General features: G+C 36.4%; 1 non-coding gene across 1 annotated transcript; it reads left to right on the top strand.

The window, feature by feature from the left end:
• Positions 1–463: 463 nt before the first annotated feature.
• LOC112753089 (small nucleolar RNA R71) lies at positions 464–571 on the top strand. Its single transcript, XR_003177488.1, has one exon. It is a non-coding gene; the product is annotated as a small nucleolar RNA R71 (small nucleolar RNA).
• Positions 572–5,512: the final 4,941 nt, after the last annotated feature.

The following is a 5,512-nucleotide window of genomic DNA, read 5'->3' on the forward strand; positions in this document are numbered from 1 at the left end:
TAGGATAAAAAGAAGAGAATATACTATAAATTTCAAACTATCAATGAAACATAGCTTCAATTAGATGAGCGGGACTTATAGCTTTTTCCCTCTTGAATAGTTTTGGCATCTCACTTTATCCATTGAGGTTCAGAATGATTGGCTTCTATAGGAACTCAGAGTTTAGATAGTGTTATTGACTCTCCTAGTTCAGTATGATGATTCTTGAACACAACTTGTTTTATGAGTCTTGGCCGTGGCCCTAAGCACTTTGTTTTCCAGTATTACCACCGGATACATAAATGCCACAGACACATAATTGGGTGAACCTTTTCAGATTGTGACTCAGCTTTGCTAAAGTCCCCAATTAGAGGTGTCCAGGGTTCTTAAGCACACTCTTTTTTTTGCTTTGGACCTTGACTTTAACCATCATAGATAGCTCAGATAAACCATCATAGAATATATCCAGGATGGTCCATTCTGAAAGCATGTCAGAAGGACACTTTTTGGTCAGCTGCTTGTATCTTTCCCAAGCTTCATAGAGGGATTCACCTTCTTTTTGTCTGAAGGTTTGAACATCCATTCTAAGCTTGCTCAGCTTTTGAGGAGGAAAGAACTTGGCTAAGAAAGCCGTGACCAGCTTATCCCAAGAGTTCAGGCTATCTCTGGGTTGAGAGTCCAACCACACTCTAGCTCTGTCTCTTACAGCAAAAGGGAAAAGCATGAGCCTGTAGACGTCAGGATCTACTACATTAGTCTTAACAGTATCACAGATCTGCAAGAATTCAGTTAAGAACTGAAAAGGATCTTCAGATGGAAGTCCATGAAACTTGCAGTTCTGCTGCATCAGAGAAACTAGCTGAGGTTTCAGCTCAAAATTGTTTGCTCCAACGGTAGGAATGGAGATGCTTCTTCCATGTAAATTGGAATTAGGTGCAGTAAAGTCACCAAGCATTCTCCTTGCATTATTGTTGTTGGGTTCGGCTGCCATCTTCTTTACTTGTTCGAAATTTTCAATAAGGTTGTCTCTGGATTGTTGTAATTTAGCTTCTCTTAGTTTTCTCTTTAGAGTCCTTTCAGGTTCTGGATCAGCTTCAACAAGAATGCCTTTTTCTTTGTCCCTGCTCATAAGAAAGAGAAGAGAAAAAGAAAAGAAGAGGAATCCTCTATGTCACAGTAAAGAGGTTCCTTATTGTTAGTAGAAGAAGAAAAGGAGAGAAAAAAATTCGAACACAGATAGAAGAGGGGGTTCGAATTTGGTGAGTGATGTGAGGAAGAGATGTTAGTAGATGAATAAATAAATAGAATAAGATGGGAGAGGGAGAGGATTTTCGAAAATAAATTTTTTTTTTTAAAAAAGGAGTTAGTAATTTTCGAAAAATAATTTTTGAAAAAGGTTAGTAATTTTTTTTTTTGAAAAGTTTAAAATCAAAAGTTAAAATAATTAATTAATTAAAAAGAATTTTTGAAAAAGAGGGAGATATTTTCGAAAATTAGAGAGAGAGAGTTAGTTAGGTGGTTTTGAAAAAGATAAGAAACAAACAAAAAGTTAGTTAGTTAGTTGAAACAACTTGAAAATCAATTTTGAAAAGATAAGAAGATAGGAAGTTAGAAAAGATATTTTGAAATCAAATTTTGAAAAAGATAAGATGAGAAGATATTTTTGAAAAGATATGATTGAAATTGGTTTTGAAAAAGATTTGATTTTTAAAATCACAATTAATGACTTGATTCACAAGAAATCACAAGATATGATTCTAGAACTTAAAGTTTGAATCTTTCTTAACAAGCAAGTAACAAACTTGAAATTTTTGAATCAAAACATTAATTGTTATTGTTATTTTCGAAAATTTGATATAAAAATAAGAAAAAGATTTTTGAAAAATATTTTTAGAATTTTCGAAAATAACTTAAGAAAAATGAAAAAGATTTGATTTTTGAAAAAGATTTTGAAAAAGATAAGATTTTTAAATTGAAAATTTGATTTGACTCATAAGAACAACTAGATTTTTTTTAAAATTTTTGAAAAAGTCAAATCTAATTTTCGAAATTTTAAGAGAGAAAAAGGGAAAGATATTTTTTTGATTTTTGAATTTTTATGATGAGAGAGAAAAATATTAAAATGATGCAATGCATGAAATTTTTAGATCAAAACAATGAATGCATGCAAGAATGCTATGAATGTCAAGATGAACACCAAGAACACTATGAAGATCATGATGAACATCAAGAACACATTTTTGAAAAATTTTTAATGCAAAGAAAACATGCAAGACACCAAACTTAGAATTCTTTAATGCTTAGACATAAAGAATTCAGGAATGCATATGAAAAACAAGAAAAGACACAAAACATGCAAATTCAAAGATCAAACAAGAAGACTTACCAAGAACAACTTGAAGATCATGAAGAACACTATGAATGCATGAATTTTTTTCGAAAAATGCAAGATGAACATGCAATTGACACCAAACTTATAACATGACTCAAGACTCAAACATGAAATATTTTTTATTTTTATGGTTTTATGAATTTTTTTTTTTCGAAAATTATATGAAAAAGAAAAAATAAGGATTCCAAAATTTTTAATATGAATTCCAGGAATCTTATGCTCTTTAGTCTAAAGCTCCAATCAAAGGGTCAGGCATGGCTTAATAGCCAGCCAAGCTTTAGTATGAATATGGGAGTAATTCATTCAATTTTAATCCAAAACCTCTGTCCAAAAGAATTTAGACATGGTTTTTATAGCCAGCCATGCTTCAACATGCTTCATGAAACTCTAGAATTCATTCTTAAAAATTCTGAAGAAAAATATGTTTTTGAAAATATTTTTATTTTAAATTTTTTTTTTTGAAAACAAAGGAGAAATTTTTTGAAAGATTTTTTTGAAAAATTTTTGAAAACTTTTTGAAAAGAAAACGAAAAGAAAGTTACCCAATCTGAGCAACAAGATGAACCGTCAGTTGTCCAAACTCGAACAATCCCCGGCAACGGCCCAAAAACTTGGTATGCGAAATTGTTACTCAGGTTGTGAATTATTGTTTGAAATTGATTCCCTGGCAATGGCACCAAAAACGGATGCACAGAACCATGGTTTAAACATATCTTCACAACTTCGCATAACTAACCAGCAAGTGCACTGGGTCGTCCAAGTAATACCTTACGTGAGTAAGGGTCGAATCCCACGGAGATTGTTGGTATGAAGCAAGCTATGGTCATCTTGTAGATCTCAGTCAGGCAGATATAAAATAGTAATGGGGTTTTCGAAATTAATAATAAAATAAGGATAGAAATACTTATGTAGATCATTGGTGAGAATTTCAGATAAGCTCATAGAGATGCTTTCGTTCCTCTGAACCTCTTCTTTCCTGCTGTCTTCATCCAATCAGTCTTACTCCTTTCCATGGCTGGCTTTATGCAAGGGCATCACCGTTGTCAGTGGCTACATCCCCTCCTCTTGTGAAAATGGTCCAAGATGCCCTGTCACGGCACGGCTAATCATCTGAGGTTCCCGATCATGCTGGAATATGATTCACCCTCCTTTTGCGTCTGTCACTACGCCCAGCACTCGTGAGTTTGAAGCTCGTCACAGTCATTCAATCATTGAATCCTACTCGGAATACCACAGACAAGGTTTAGACTTTCCGGATTCTCTTGAATGCCGCCATCATTCTAACTTACACCACGAAGATTCCGATTAAGAGATCTAAGAGATACTCATTCAATCTAAGGTAGAACGGAAGTGGTTGTCAGGCACGCGTTCATAGGGAATGATGATTATTGTCACGTTCATCACATTCAGGTTGAAGTGCGAATGAATATCTTAGAAGCGAAATAAGATGAATTGAATAGAAAACAGTAGTACTTTGCATTAATCTTTGAGGAACAGCAGAGCTCCACACCTTAATCTATGGAGTGCAAAAACTCTACCATTGAAAATACATAAGTGATAATGGAGTTCATTGGTCTCGGCCCCAGAGGGGAACCGGAGTAACCAAGACTGCGAATACAATGATAAAAAGTTCTATTTATAATAAACTAGTCACTAGGGTTTACAGAAGTAAGTAATTGATGCATAAATCCACTTCCGGGGCCCACTTGGTGTGTGCTTGGGCTGAGCTTGAAGTCTACACGTGGAGAGGTCATTCTTGGAGTTGAACGCCAGCTTTTGTGCCATTTTGGGCGTTGAACTCCACTTTGCAACTTGTTTCTGGCGCTGGACGCCAGAATTGGGCAGAGAGCTGGCGTTGAACGCCAGTTTGCGTCGTCTAAACTCGGGCAAAGTATGAACTATTATATATTGCTGGAAAGCCCTAGATGTCTACTTTCCAAAGCAATTGAAAGCGCGCCATTTTGAGTTCTGTAGCTCCAGAAAAGCCATTTTGAGTGCAGGGAGGTCAGAATCCAACAGCATCAGCAGTCCTTCTTCAACCTCTGAATCTGATTTTTGCTCAAGTCCCTCAATTTCAGCCAGAAAATACCTGAAATCACAGAAAAATACACAAACTCATAGTAAAGTCCAGAAATGTGAATTTAACATAAAAACTAATGAAAACATCCCTAAAAGTAACTAGATCCTACTAAAAACATACTAAAAACAATGCCAAAATGCGTACAAATTATCCGCTCATCATAGCCCAAGGAAGAAAAGAGTGTGGCAAAGAAAAGTGAGAAGCGTGGCACATGGAAGGAGGGAAGCTCCAATGCTCCCCCCAAGAGCTCAGTGCTCTCCAAAGGAGCACAACAATGAACCAAGGAGGCAATGCTTCAATGCTCTACTCCCCTTGTGAGCTGAGCACAATTTGAGAATCAAGAAACAAGGAAAGGAGAAACAATGCTCAGCTCTCCAAGGGAGCATTATCGGGCTCTCACAAGAAATAAATCAAAGGAAATAAGTTGCCAATGCTTGCTCCAAGGTTTGAACCCATGACCCAAGGGAAGGAGGGGCTACTGGTATGCAAAATTGTTACTCTGAGGTTGTAAAATTTGTTGTTCGTTCTCTCCCTGGCAATGGCGTCAAGAACTGGTGCACAATACCATGGTCCAAACATAACTTCACAACTTCGCACAACTAACCAGCAAGTGCACTGGGTCGTCCAAGTAATAAAACCTTACGTGAGTAAGGGTCGATCCCACGGAGATTGTTGGTATGAAGCAAGCTATGGTCACCTTGTAAATCTCAGTCAAGCGGATATCAAATGGTTATAGTATTTTCGAATAGTAATAATAAATAAACAGAAAATAAAGATAGAAATACTTATGTATATCATTGGTGAGAATTTCAGATAAGCGTATAGAGATGCTTTCGTTCCTCTGAATCCCTGCTTTCCCACTGTCTTCATCCAATCAGTCCTACTCCTTTCCATGGCAAGCTTTCTGTAAGGGCATCACCGTTGTCAATGGCTACATCCCATCCTCTTGTGAAAGAGGTCCAAATGCTCTGTCACAGCACGGCTAATCATCTGAGGTTCTCGATCATACTGGAATAGGATTAACCCTCATTTTGGGTCTGTCACTACGCCCAGCACTCGCG

This window comes from Arachis hypogaea, chromosome 15 (genome assembly GCF_003086295.3).
Source record: "Arachis hypogaea cultivar Tifrunner chromosome 15, arahy.Tifrunner.gnm2.J5K5, whole genome shotgun sequence".
In the NCBI taxonomy this organism is placed as follows: domain Eukaryota; kingdom Viridiplantae; phylum Streptophyta; class Magnoliopsida; order Fabales; family Fabaceae; genus Arachis; species Arachis hypogaea.